Below are 13,220 nucleotides of genomic sequence, written 5' to 3' on the forward strand. Positions count from 1 at the left end.
GGCTTCGATCCAGCCGTACCGTTCCTGACTTGTCTCGCGCCTTCAGATCCGCCTTCATGCTTCGATGAGAAGCAAAATATAAAGCAATCGTTCCGACGGAGCTAAATTACTACAGCATAAAGAACGAAGGGGAAATTTGGATTTCGAAACAAAAAAGGGAGGGGTGCAACACGAGGATTTCCCAGGGGGTCACCTAGGGGTGTCAACGGGCCGGGTCCGGGCCGGAATTCATTATTCCGGACCCGGACCCGGATCCGACCCGTTTACCCGACGGGTCTTTTATTCTGTGTTCCGGATCCGGACCCGGCGAGTCTCGGATCCGGGTCGGGTCTACCCGAACAAATTTGCCAAAATTTATAATTTCTAACAAAAAAGAGAAAAAGATATATTTGTAAACTAATTTCTAACTAATGCAAAGAAAAAACCAAATAAAAAAATAAATCAAATTGATTTTACTCAAATACATCGTCCTAATCAAATTATATTGATAATATATATTTTTTATAAATTATTAAATCATTTATATCCGGATCCGGGTCTAATACGGGTCGGAATACTATATTCGGTATCCGACCCGTTTTTTTGTTTGAAAAAACGGATCCGGATCCGGATAACGGAATTAAATCCCTACCCATACCCGAAAAAATTTCAGGGATCCGATCCGGATCCGGGTCTAGACCCGACCCGTTGACAGGCCTAGGGTCACCCATCCTAGTACTACTGTCGCCCAAGCACGCTTAACTTCGGAGTTCTGATGGGATCCGGTGCATTAGTGCTGGTATGATCGCACCCGCCATGTTCCTTTCGCTTTATTCTTTTAAACTGCCACGTCCTGTGAAGCAGTTTGGCTTTTCTGGACCCGAATTCATTCTAAGCGTCAATTCATGAATTTCCTCTCATCCTTTTATTTATTTACTTTTATATTTTTTTCTTGTTGCTTTGCACCTTTTTTTTCCCTCGTCGCACAACTCTCAATTATCCTGAAATTGATCCTTCACACTTGCGCTTATGCATTTGCGCCGACAACTTTGACCGACGATCTGGGCTTCGATCCAGCTGTACCGTTCCTGACTTGTCTCGCGCCTTCAGATCCGCCTTCATGCTTCGATAAGAAGCAAAATATAAAGCAATCGTTCCGACGGAGCTAAATTACTACAGCATAAAGAACGAAGGGAAAATTTGGATTTCGAAACAAAAAAGGGAGGGGTGCAACACGAGGACTTCCCAGGGGGTCACCCATCCTAGTACTACTCTCGCCCAAGCACGCTTAACTTCGGAGTTCTGATGGGATCCGGTGCATTAGTGCTGGTATGATCGCACCCGCCATGTTCCTTTCGCTTTATTCTTTTAAACTGCCCCGTCCTGTGAAGCAGTGTGGCTTTTCTGGACCCGAATTCAATTTAAGCGTCAATTCAAGAATTTCCCCTCATCCTTTTATTTATTTACTTTTACATTTTTTTCTTGTTGATTTGCACCATTTTTTTTTCCCTCGTCGCGCAACTCTCAATTATCTTGAAATTGATCCTTCACGCTTGCGCTTATACATTTGCGCCGACAACTTTGACCGACGATCCGGGCTTCGATCCAGCCGTACCGTTCCTGACTTGTCTCGCGCCTTCAGATCCGCCTTCATGCTTCGATGAGAAGCAAAATATAAAGCAATCGTTCCGACGGAGCTAAATTACTACAGCATAAAGAACGAAGGGGAAATTTGGATTTCGAAACAAAAAAGGGAGGGGTGCAACACGAGGATTTCCCAGGGGGTCACCTAGGGGTGTCAACGGGCCGGGTCCGGGCCGGAATTCATTATTCCGGACCCGGACCCGGATCCGACCCGTTTACCCGACGGGTCTTTTATTCGGTGTTCCGGATCCGGACCCGGCGAGTCTCGGATCCGGGTCGGGTCTACCCGAACAAATTTGCCAAAATTTATAATTTCTAACAAAAAAGAGAAAAAGATATATTTGTAAACTAATTTCTAACTAATGCAAAGAAAAAACCAAATAAGAAAATAAATCAAATTGATTTTACTCAAATACATCATCCTAATCAAATTATATTGATAATATATATTTTTTACAAATTATTAAATCATTTATATCCGGATCCGGGTCTAATACGGGTCGGAATACTATATTCCGTATCCGACCCGTTTTTTTGTTTGAAAAAACGGATCCGGATCCGGATAACGGAATTAAATCCCTACCCATACCCGCAAAAATTTCAGGGATCCGATCCGGATCCGGGTGTAGACCCAACCCGTTGACCGGCCTAGGGTCACCCATCCTAGTACTACTGTCGCCCAAGCACGCTTAACTTCGAAGTTCTGATGGGATCCGGTGCATTAGTGCTCGTATGATCGCACCCGCCATTTTCCTTTCGCTTTATTCTTTTAAACTGCCACGTCCTGTGAAGCAGTTTGGCTTTTCTGGACCAGAATTCATTCTAAGCGTCAATTCATGAATTTCCTCTCATCCTTTTATTTATTTACTTTTATATTTTTTTCTTGTTGCTTTGCACCTTTTTTTTCACTCGTCGCACAACTCTCAATTATCCTGAAATTGATCCTTCACGCTTGCGCTTATACATTTGCGCCGACAACATTGACCGACGATCCGGGCTTCGATCCAGCCGTACCGTTCCTGACTTGTCTCGCGCCTTCAGATCCGCCTTCATGCTTCGATAAGAAGCAAAATATAAAGCAATCGTTCCGACGGAGCTAAATTACTACAGCATAAAGAACGAAGGGGAAATTTGGATTTCGAAACAAAAAAGGGAGGGGTGCAACACGAGGACTTCCCAGGGGGTCACCCATCCTAGTACTACTCTCGCCCAAGCACGCTTAACTTCGGAGTTCTGATGGGATCCGGTGCATTAGTGCTGGTATGATCGCACCCGCCATGTTCCTTTCGCTTTATTCTTTTAAACTGCCCCGTCCTGTGAAGCAGTGTGGCTTTTCTGGACCCGAATTCATTTTAAGCGTCAATTCAAGAATTTCCCCTCATCCTTTTATTTATTTACTTTTACATTTTTTTCTTGTTGATTTGCACCATTTTTTTTTCCTTCGTCGCGCAACTCTCAATTATCCTGAAATTGATCCTTCACGCTTGCGCTTATACATTTGCGCCGACAACTTTGACCGACGATCCGGGCTTCGATCCAGCCGTACCGTTCCTGACTTGTCTCGCGCCTTCAGATCCGCCTTCATGCTTCGATGAGAAGCAAAATATAAAGCAATCGTTCCGACGGAGCTAAATTACTACAGCATAAAGAACGAAGGGGAAATTTGGATTTCGAAACAAAAAAGGGAGGGGTGCAACACGAGGATTTCCCAGGGGGTCACCTAGGGGTGTCAACGGGCCGGGTCCGGGCCGAAATTCATTATTCCGGACCCGGACCCGGATCCGACCCGTTTACCCGACGGGTCTTTTATTCGGTGTTCCGGATCCGGACCCGGCGAGTCTCGGATCCGGGTCGGGTCTACCCGAGCAAATTTGCCAAAATTTATAATTTCTAACAAAAAAGAGAAAAAGATATATTTGTAAACTAATTTCTAACTAATGCAAAGAAAAAACCAAATAAGAAAATAAATCAAATTGATTTTACTCAAATACATCATCCTAATCAAATTATATTGATAATATATATTTTTTACAAATTATTAAATCATTTATATCCGGATCCGGGTCTAATACGGGTCGGAATACTATATTCCGTATCCGACCCGTTTTTTTGTTTGAAAAAACGGATCCGGATCCGGATAACGGAATTAAATCCCTACCCATACCCGCAAAAATTTCAGGGATCCGATCCGGATCCGGGTGTAGACCCAACCCGTTGACCGGCCTAGGGTCACCCATCCTAGTACTACTGTCGCCCAAGCACGCTTAACTTCGAAGTTCTGATGGGATCCGGTGCATTAGTGCTAGTATGATCGCACCCGCCATTTTCCTTTCGCTTTATTCTTTTAAACTGCCACGTCCTGTGAAGCAGTTTGGCTTTTCTGGACCCGAATTCATTCTAAGCGTCAATTCATGAATTTCCTCTCATCCTTTTATTTATTTACTTTTATATTTTTTTCTTGTTGCTTTGCACCTTTTTTTTCACTCGTCGCACAACTCTCAATTATCCTGAAATTGATCCTTCACGCTTGCGCTTATACATTTGCGCCGACAACATTGACCGACGATCCGGGCTTCGATCCAGCCGTACCGTTCCTGACTTGTCTCGCGCCTTCAGATCCGCCTTCATGCTTCGATAAGAAGCAAAATATAAAGCAATCGTTCCGACGGAGCTAAATTACTACAGCATAAAGAACGAAGGGGAAATTTGGATTTCGAAACAAAAAAGGGAGGGGTGCAACACGAGGACTTCCCAGGGGGTCACCCATCCTAGTACTACTGTCGCCCAAGCACGCTTAACTTCGGAGTTCTGATGGGATCCGGTGCATTAGTGCTGGTATGATCGCACCCGCCATGTTCCTTTCGCTTTATTCTTTTAAACTGCCCCGTCCTGTGAAGCAGTGTGGCTTTTCTGGACCCGAATTCATTTTAAGCGTCAATTCAAGAATTTCCCCTCATCCTTTTATTTATTTACTTTTACATTTTTTTCTTGTTGATTTGCACCATTTTTTTTTCCCTCGTCGCGCAACTCTCAATTATCCTGAAATTGATCCTTCACGCTTGCGCTTATACATTTGCGCCGACAACTTTGACCGACGATCCGGGCTTCGATCCAGCCGTACCGTTCCTGACTTGTCTCGCGCCTTCAGATCCGCCTTCATGCTTCGATGAGAAGCAAAATATAAAGCAATCGTTCCGACGGAGCTAAATTACTACAGCATAAAGAACGAAGGGGAAATTTGGATTTCGAAACAAAAAAGGGAGGGGTGCAACACGAGGATTTCCCAGGGGGTCACCTAGGGGTGTCAACGGGCCGGGTCCGGGCCGGAATTCATTATTCCGGACCCGGACCCGGATCCGACCCGTTTACCCGACGGGTCTTTTATTCGGTGTTCCGGATCCGGACCCGGCGAGTCTCGGATCCGGGTCGGGTCTACCCGAACAAATTTGCCAAAATTTATAATTTCTAACAAAAAAGAGAAAAAGATATATTTGTAAACTAATTTCTAACTAATGCAAAGAAAAAACCAAATAAGAAAATAAATCAAATTGATTTTACTCAAATACATCATCCTAATCAAATTATATTGATAATATATATTTTTTATAAATTATTAAATCATTTATATCCGGATCCGGGTCTAATACGGTTCGGAATACTATATTCCGTATCCGACCCGTTTTTTTGTTTGAAAAAACGGATCCGGATCCGGATAACGGAATTAAATCCCTACCCATACCCGAAAAAATTTCAGGGATCCAATCCGGATCCGGGTCTAGACCCGACCCGTTGACAGGCCTAGGGTCACCCATCCTAGTACTACTGTCGCCCAAGCACGCTTAACTTCGGAGTTCTGATGGGATCCGGTGCATTAGTGCTGGTATGATCGCACCCGCCATGTTCCTTTCGCTTTATTCTTTTAAACTGCCACGTCCTGTGAAGCAGTTTGGCTTTTCTGGACCCGAATTCATTCTAAGCGTCAATTCATGAATTTCCTCTCATCCTTTTATTTATTTACTTTTATATTTTTTTCTTGTTGCTTTGCACCTTTTTTTTCCCTCGTCGCACAACTCTCAATTATCCTGAAATTGATCCTTCACGCTTGCGCTTATGCATTTGCGCCGACAACTTTGACCGACGATCTGGGCTTCGATCCAGCTGTACCGTTCCTGACTTGTCTCGCGCCTTCAGATCCGCCTTCATGCTTCGATAAGAAGCAAAATATAAAGCAATCGTTCCGACGGAGCTAAATTACTACAGCATAAAGAACGAAGGGGAAATTTGGATTTCGAAACAAAAAAGGGAGGGGTGCAACACGAGGACTTCCCAGGGGGTTACCCATCCTAGTACTACTCTCGCCCAAGCACGCTTAACTTCGGAGTTCTGATGGGATCCGGTGCATTAGTGCTGGTATGATCGCACCCGCCATGTTCCTTTCGCTTTATTCTTTTAAACTGCCCCGTCCTGTGAAGCAGTGTGGCTTTTCTGGACCCGAATTCATTTTAAGCGTCAATTCAAGAATTTCCCCTCATCCTTTTATTTATTTACTTTTACATTTTTTTCTTGTTGATTTGCACCATTTTTTTTCCCTCGTCGCGCAATTCTCAATTATCTTGAAATTGATCCTTCACGCTTGCGCTTATACATTTGCGCCGACAACTTTGACCGACGATCCGGGCTTCGATCCAGCCGTACCGTTCCTGACTTGTCTCGCGCCTTCAGATCCGCCTTCATGCTTCGATGAGAAGCAAAATATAAAGCAATCGTTCCGACGGAGCTAAATTACTACAGCATAAAGAACGAAGGGGAAATTTGGATTTCGAAACAAAAAAGGGAGGGGTGCAACACGAGGATTTCCCAGGGGGTCACCTAGGGGTGTCAACGGGCCGGGTCCGGGCCGGAATTCATTATTCCGGACCCGGACCCGGATCCGACCCGTTTACCCGACGGGTCTTTTATTCGGTGTTCCGGATCCGGACCCGGCGAGTCTCGGATCCGGGTCGGGTCTACCCGAACAAATTTGCCAAAATTTATAATTTCTAACAAAAAAGAGAAAAAGATATATTTGTAAACAAATTTCTAGCTAATGCAAAGAAAAAACCAAATAAGAAAATAAATCAAATTGATTTTACTCAAATACATCATCCTAATCAAATTATATTGATAATATATATTTTTTATAAATTATTAAATCATTTATATCCGGATCCGGGTCTAATACGGGTCGGAATACTATATTCCGTATCCGACCCGTTTTTTTGTTTGAAAAAACGGATCCGGATACGGATAACGGAATTAAATCCCTACCCATACCCGAAAAAATTTCAGGGATCCGATCCGGATCCGGGTCTAGACCCGTCCCGTTGACAGGCCTAGGGTCACCCATCCTAGTACTACTGTCGCCCAAGCACGCTTAACTTCGGAGTTCTGATGGGATCCGGTGCATTAGTGCTGGTATGATCGCACCCGCCATGTTCCTTTCGCTTTATTCTTTTAAACTGCCACGTCCTGTGAAGCAGTTTGGCTTTTCTGGACCCGAATTCATTCTAAGCGTCAATTCATGAATTTCCTCTCATCCTTTTATTTATTTACTTTTATATTTTTTTCTTGTTGCTTTGCACCTTTTTTTTCACTCGTCGCACAACTCTCAATTATCCTGAAATTGATCCTTCACGCTTGCGCTTATACATTTGCGCCGACAACATTGACCGACGATCCGGGCTTCGATCCAGCCGTACCGTTCCTGACTTGTCTCGCGCCTTCAGATCCGCCTTCATGCTTCGATAAGAAGCAAAATATAAAGCAATCGTTCCGACGGAGCTAAATTACTACAGCATAAAGAACGAAGGGGAAATTTGGATTTCGAAACAAAAAAGGGAGGGGTGCAACACGAGGACTTCCCAGGGGGTCACCCATCCTAGTACTACTCTCGCCCAAGCACGCTTAACTTCGGAGTTCTGATGGGATCCGGTGCATTAGTGCTGGTATGATCGCACCCGCCATGTTCCTTTCGCTTTATTCTTTTAAACTGCCCCGTCCTGTGAAGCAGTGTGGCTTTTCTGGACCCGAATTCATTTTAAGCGTCAATTCAAGAATTTCCCCTCATCCTTTTATTTATTTACTTTTACATTTTTTTCTTGTTGATTTGCACCATTTTTTTTTCCCTCGTCGCGCAACTCTCAATTATCCTGAAATTGATCCTTCACGCTTGCGCTTATACATTTGCGCCGACAACTTTGACCGACGATCCGGGCTTCGATCCAGCCGTACCGTTCCTGACTTGTCTCGCGCCTTCAGATCCGCCTTCATGCTTCGATGAGAAGCAAAATATAAAGCAATCGTTCCGACGGAGCTAAATTACTACAGCATAAAGAACGAAGGGGAAATTTGGATTTCGAAACAAAAAAGGGAGGGGTGCAACACGAGGATTTCCCAGGGGGTCACCTAGGGGTGTCAACGGGCCGGGTCCGGGCCGGAATTCATTATTCCGGACCCGGACCCGGATCCGACCCGTTTACCCGACGGGTCTTTTATTCTGTGTTCCGGATCCGGACCCGGCGAGTCTCGGATCCGGGTCGGGTCTACCCGAACAAATTTGCCAAAATTTATAATTTCTAACAAAAAAGAGAAAAAGATATATTTGTAAACAAATTTCTAGCTAATGCAAAGAAAAAACCAAATAAGAAAATAAATCAAATTGATTTTACTCAAATACATCATCCTAATCAAATTATATTGATAATATATATTTTTTATAAATTATTAAATCATTTATATCCGGATCCGGGTCTAATACGGGTCGGAATACTATATTCCGTATCCGACCCGTTTTTTTGTTTGAAAAAACGGATCCGGATACGGATAACGGAATTAAATCCCTACCCATACCCGAAAAAATTTCAGGGATCCGATCCGGATCCGGGTCTAGACCCGTCCCGTTGACAGGCCTAGGGTCACCCATCCTAGTACTACTGTCGCCCAAGCACGCTTAACTTCGGAGTTCTGATGGGATCCGGTGCATTAGTGCTGGTATGATCGCACCCGCCATGTTCCTTTCGCTTTATTCTTTTAAACTGCCACGTCCTGTGAAGCAGTTTGGCTTTTCTGGACCCGAATTCATTCTAAGCGTCAATTCATGAATTTCCTCTCATCCTTTTATTTATTTACTTTTATATTTTTTTCTTGTTGCTTTGCACCTTTTTTTTCACTCGTCGCACAACTCTCAATTATCCTGAAATTGATCCTTCACGCTTGCGCTTATACATTTGCGCCGACAACATTGACCGACGATCCGGGCTTCGATCCAGCCGTACCGTTCCTGACTTGTCTCGCGCCTTCAGATCCGCCTTCATGCTTCGATAAGAAGCAAAATATAAAGCAATCGTTCCGACGGAGCTAAATTACTACAGCATAAAGAACGAAGGGGAAATTTGGATTTCGAAACAAAAAAGGGAGGGGTGCAACACGAGGACTTCCCAGGGGGTCACCCATCCTAGTACTACTCTCGCCCAAGCACGCTTAACTTCGGAGTTCTGATGGGATCCGGTGCATTAGTGCTGGTATGATCGCACCCGCCATGTTCCTTTCGCTTTATTCTTTTAAACTGCCCCGTCCTGTGAAGCAGTGTGGCTTTTCTGGACCCGAATTCATTTTAAGCGTCAATTCAAGAATTTCCCCTCATCCTTTTATTTATTTACTTTTACATTTTTTTCTTGTTGATTTGCACCATTTTTTTTTCCCTCGTCGCGCAACTCTCAATTATCCTGAAATTGATCCTTCACGCTTGCGCTTATACATTTGCGCCGACAACTTTGACCGACGATCCGGGCTTCGATCCAGCCGTACCGTTCCTGACTTGTCTCGCGCCTTCAGATCCGCCTTCATGCTTCGATGAGAAGCAAAATATAAAGCAATCGTTCCGACGGAGCTAAATTACTACAGCATAAAGAACGAAGGGGAAATTTGGATTTCGAAACAAAAAAGGGAGGGGTGCAACACGAGGATTTCCCAGGGGGTCACCTAGGGGTGTCAACGGGCCGGGTCCGGGCCGGAATTCATTATTCCGGACCCGGACCCGGATCCGACCCGTTTATCCGACGGGTCTTTTATTCGGTGTTCCGGATCCGGACCCGGCGAGTCTCGGATCCGGGTCGGGTCTACCCGAACAAATTTGCCAAAATTTATAATTTCTAACAAAAAAGAGAAAAAGATATATTTGTAAACTAATTTCTAACTAATGCAAAGAAAAACCAAATAAGAAAATAAATCAAATTGATTTTACTCAAATACATCATCCTAATCAAATTATATTGATAATATATATTTTTTATAAATTATTAAATCATTTATATCCGGATCTGGGTCTAATACGGGTCGGAATATTATATTCCGTATCCGACCCGATTTTTTGTTTGAAAAAACGGATCCGGATCCGGATAACGGAATTAAATCCCTACCCATACCCGAAAAAATTTCAGGGATCCGATCCGGATCCGGGTCTAGACCCGACCCGTTGACAGGCCTAGGGTCACCCATCCTAGTACTACTGTCGCCCAAGCACGCTTAACTTCGGAGTTCTGATGGGATCCGGTGCATTAGTGCTGGTATGATCGCACCCGCCATGTTCCTTTCGCTTTATTCTTTTAAACTGCCACGTCCTGTGAAGCAGTTTGGCTTTTCTGGACCCGAATTCATTCTAAGCGTCAATTCATGAATTTCCTCTCATCCTTTTATTTATTTACTTTTATATTTTTTTCTTGTTGCTTTGCACCTTTTTTTTCCCTCGTCGCACAACTCTCAATTATCCTGAAATTGATCCTTCACGCTTGCGCTTATACATTTGCGCCGACAACTTTGACCGACGATCCGGGCTTCGATCCAGCCGTACCGTTCCTGACTTGTCTCGCGCCTTCAGATCCGCCTTCATGCTTCGATGAGAAGCAAAATATAAAGCAATCGTTCCGACGGAGCTAAATTACTACAGCATAAAGAACGAAGGGGAAATTTGGATTTCGAAACAAAAAAGGGAGGGGTGCAACACGAGGATTTCCCAGGGGGTCACCTAGGGGTGTCAACGGGCCGGGTCCGGGCCGGAATTCATTATTCCGGACCCGGACCCGGATCCGACCCGTTTACCCGACGGGTCTTTTATTCTGTGTTCCGGATCCGGACCCGGCGAGTCTCGGATCCGGGTCGGGTCTACCCGAACAAATTTGCCAAAATTTATAATTTCTAACAAAAAAGAGAAAAAGATATATTTGTAAACTAATTTCTAGCTAATGCAAAGAAAAAACCAAATAAGAAAATAAATCAAATTGATTTTACTCAAATACATCATCCTAATCAAATTATATTGATAATATATATTTTTTATAAATTATTAAATCATTTATATCCGGATCCGGGTATAATACGGGTCGGAATACTATATTCCGTATCCGACCCGTTTTTTTGTTTGAAAAAACGGATTCGGATCCGGATAACGGAATTAAATCCCTACCCATACCCGAAAAAATTTCAGGGATCCGATCCGGATCCGGGTCTAGACCCGACCCGTTGACAGGCCTAGGGTCACCCATCCTAGTACTACTGTCGCCCAAGCACGCTTAACTTCGGAGTTCTGATGGGATCCGGTGCATTAGTGCTGGTATGATCGCACCCGCCATGTTCCTTTCGCTTTATTCTTTTAAACTGCCACGTCCTGTGAAGCAGTTTGGCTTTTCTGGACCCGAATTCATTCTAAGCGTCAATTCATGAATTTCCTCACATCCTTTTATTTATTTACTTTTATATTTTTTTCTTGTTGCTTTGCACCTTTTTTTTCTCTCGTCGCACAACTCTCAATTATCCTGAAATTGATCCTTCACGCTTGCGCTTATACATTTGCGCCGACAACTTTGACCGACGATCCGGGCTTCGATCCAGCCGTACCGTTCCTGACTTGTCTCGCGCCTTCAGATCCGCCTTCATGCTTCGATGAGAAGCAAAATATAAAGCAATCGTTCCGACGGAGCTAAATTACTACAGCATAAAGAACGAAGGGGAAATTTGGATTTCGAAACAAAAAAGGGAGGGGTGCAACACGAGGATTTCCCAGGGGGTCACCTAGGGGTGTCAACGGGCCGGGTCCGGGCCGGAATTCATTATTCCGGACCCGGACCCGGATCCGACCCGTTTACCCGACGGGTCTTTTATTCTGTGTTCCGGATCCGGACCCGGCGAGTCTCGGATCCGGGTCGGGTCTACCCGAACAAATTTGCCAAAATTTATAATTTCTAACAAAAAAGAGAAAAAGATATATTTGTAAACAAATTTCTAGCTAATGCAAAGAAAAAACCAAATAAGAAAATAAATCAAATTGATTTTACTCAAATACATCATCCTAATCAAATTATATTGATAATATATATTTTTTATAAATTATTAAATCATTTATATCCGGATCCGGGTCTAATACGGGTCGGAATACTATATTCCGTATCCGACCCGTTTTTTTGTTTGAAAAAACGGATCCGGATACGGATAACGGAATTAAATCCCTACCCATACCCGAAAAAATTTCAGGGATCCGATCCGGATCCGGGTCTAGACCCGTCCCGTTGACAGGCCTAGGGTCACCCATCCTAGTACTACTGTCGCCCAAGCACGCTTAACTTCGGAGTTCTGATGGGATCCGGTGCATTAGTGCTGGTATGATCGCACCCGCCATGTTCCTTTCGCTTTATTCTTTTAAACTGCCACGTCCTGTGAAGCAGTTTGGCTTTTCTGGACCCGAATTCATTCTAAGCGTCAATTCATGAATTTCCTCTCATCCTTTTATTTATTTACTTTTATATTTTTTTCTTGTTGCTTTGCACCTTTTTTTTCCCTCGTCGCACAACTCTCAATTATCCTGAAATTGATCCTTCACGCTTGCGCTTATACATTTGCGCCGACAACTTTGACCGACGATCCGGGCTTCGATCCAGCCGTACCGTTCCTGACTTGTCTCGCGCCTTCAGATCCGCCTTCATGCTTCGATGAGAAGCAAAATATAAAGCAATCGTTCCGACGGAGCTAAATTACTACAGCATAAAGAACGAAGGGGAAATTTGGATTTCGAAACAAAAAAGGGAGGGGTGCAACACGAGGATTTCCCAGGGGGTCACCTAGGGGTGTCAACGGGCCGGGTCCGGGCCGGAATTCATTATTCCGGACCCGGACCCGGATCCGACCCGTTTACCCGACGGGTCTTTTATTCTGTGTTCCGGATCCGGACCCGGCGAGTCTCGGATCCGGGTCGGGTCTACCCGAACAAATTTGCCAAAATTTATAATTTCTAACAAAAAAGAGAAAAAGATATATTTGTAAACTAATTTCTAGCTAATGCAAAGAAAAAACCAAATAAGAAAATAAATCAAATTGATTTTACTCAAATACATCATCCTAATCAAATTATATTGATAATATATATTTTTTATAAATTATTAAATCATTTATATCCGGATCCGGGTATAATACGGGTCGGAATACTATATTCCGTATCCGACCCGTTTTTTTGTTTGAAAAAACGGATTCGGATCCGGATAACGGAATTAAATCCCTACCCATACCCGAAA

General features: G+C 43.9%; 6 non-coding genes and 9 pseudogenes across 6 annotated transcripts; all 15 read right to left on the reverse strand.

Moving 5' to 3' along the window:
• Positions 1-674: 674 nt before the first annotated feature.
• On the reverse strand, positions 675-792 carry LOC140018740 (5S ribosomal RNA; annotated as a pseudogene).
• Positions 793-1,203: 411 nt separating this feature from the next.
• LOC140019796 (5S ribosomal RNA) lies at positions 1,204-1,322 on the reverse strand. Its single transcript, XR_011824657.1, has one exon. It is a non-coding gene; the product is annotated as a 5S ribosomal RNA (ribosomal RNA).
• Positions 1,323-2,249: 927 nt separating this feature from the next.
• On the reverse strand, positions 2,250-2,367 carry LOC140020723 (5S ribosomal RNA; annotated as a pseudogene).
• Positions 2,368-2,778: 411 nt separating this feature from the next.
• LOC140019807 (5S ribosomal RNA) lies at positions 2,779-2,897 on the reverse strand. Its single transcript, XR_011824658.1, has one exon. It is a non-coding gene; the product is annotated as a 5S ribosomal RNA (ribosomal RNA).
• Positions 2,898-3,824: 927 nt separating this feature from the next.
• Positions 3,825-3,942, reverse strand: LOC140020625 (5S ribosomal RNA; annotated as a pseudogene).
• A 411-nt stretch (positions 3,943-4,353) lies between these two features.
• On the reverse strand, positions 4,354-4,472 carry LOC140018003 (5S ribosomal RNA). Its single transcript, XR_011824307.1, has one exon. It is a non-coding gene; the product is annotated as a 5S ribosomal RNA (ribosomal RNA).
• Positions 4,473-5,399: 927 nt separating this feature from the next.
• On the reverse strand, positions 5,400-5,517 carry LOC140018741 (5S ribosomal RNA; annotated as a pseudogene).
• A 411-nt stretch (positions 5,518-5,928) lies between these two features.
• LOC140017581 (5S ribosomal RNA) lies at positions 5,929-6,047 on the reverse strand. The gene has a single exon (XR_011823889.1). It is a non-coding gene; the product is annotated as a 5S ribosomal RNA (ribosomal RNA).
• Positions 6,048-6,968: 921 nt separating this feature from the next.
• Positions 6,969-7,091, reverse strand: LOC140020103 (5S ribosomal RNA; annotated as a pseudogene).
• A 411-nt stretch (positions 7,092-7,502) lies between these two features.
• On the reverse strand, positions 7,503-7,621 carry LOC140019818 (5S ribosomal RNA). The gene has a single exon (XR_011824659.1). It is a non-coding gene; the product is annotated as a 5S ribosomal RNA (ribosomal RNA).
• A 922-nt stretch (positions 7,622-8,543) lies between these two features.
• LOC140020104 (5S ribosomal RNA) lies at positions 8,544-8,666 on the reverse strand (annotated as a pseudogene).
• Positions 8,667-9,077: 411 nt separating this feature from the next.
• On the reverse strand, positions 9,078-9,196 carry LOC140019829 (5S ribosomal RNA). The gene has a single exon (XR_011824660.1). It is a non-coding gene; the product is annotated as a 5S ribosomal RNA (ribosomal RNA).
• Positions 9,197-10,122: 926 nt separating this feature from the next.
• On the reverse strand, positions 10,123-10,240 carry LOC140018742 (5S ribosomal RNA; annotated as a pseudogene).
• Positions 10,241-11,165: 925 nt separating this feature from the next.
• Positions 11,166-11,283, reverse strand: LOC140018743 (5S ribosomal RNA; annotated as a pseudogene).
• A 920-nt stretch (positions 11,284-12,203) lies between these two features.
• On the reverse strand, positions 12,204-12,326 carry LOC140020105 (5S ribosomal RNA; annotated as a pseudogene).
• Positions 12,327-13,220: the final 894 nt, after the last annotated feature.

Source organism: Coffea arabica, chromosome 11c (assembly GCF_036785885.1).
Source record: "Coffea arabica cultivar ET-39 chromosome 11c, Coffea Arabica ET-39 HiFi, whole genome shotgun sequence".
NCBI classification, from domain to species: Eukaryota; Viridiplantae; Streptophyta; class Magnoliopsida; order Gentianales; family Rubiaceae; genus Coffea; species Coffea arabica.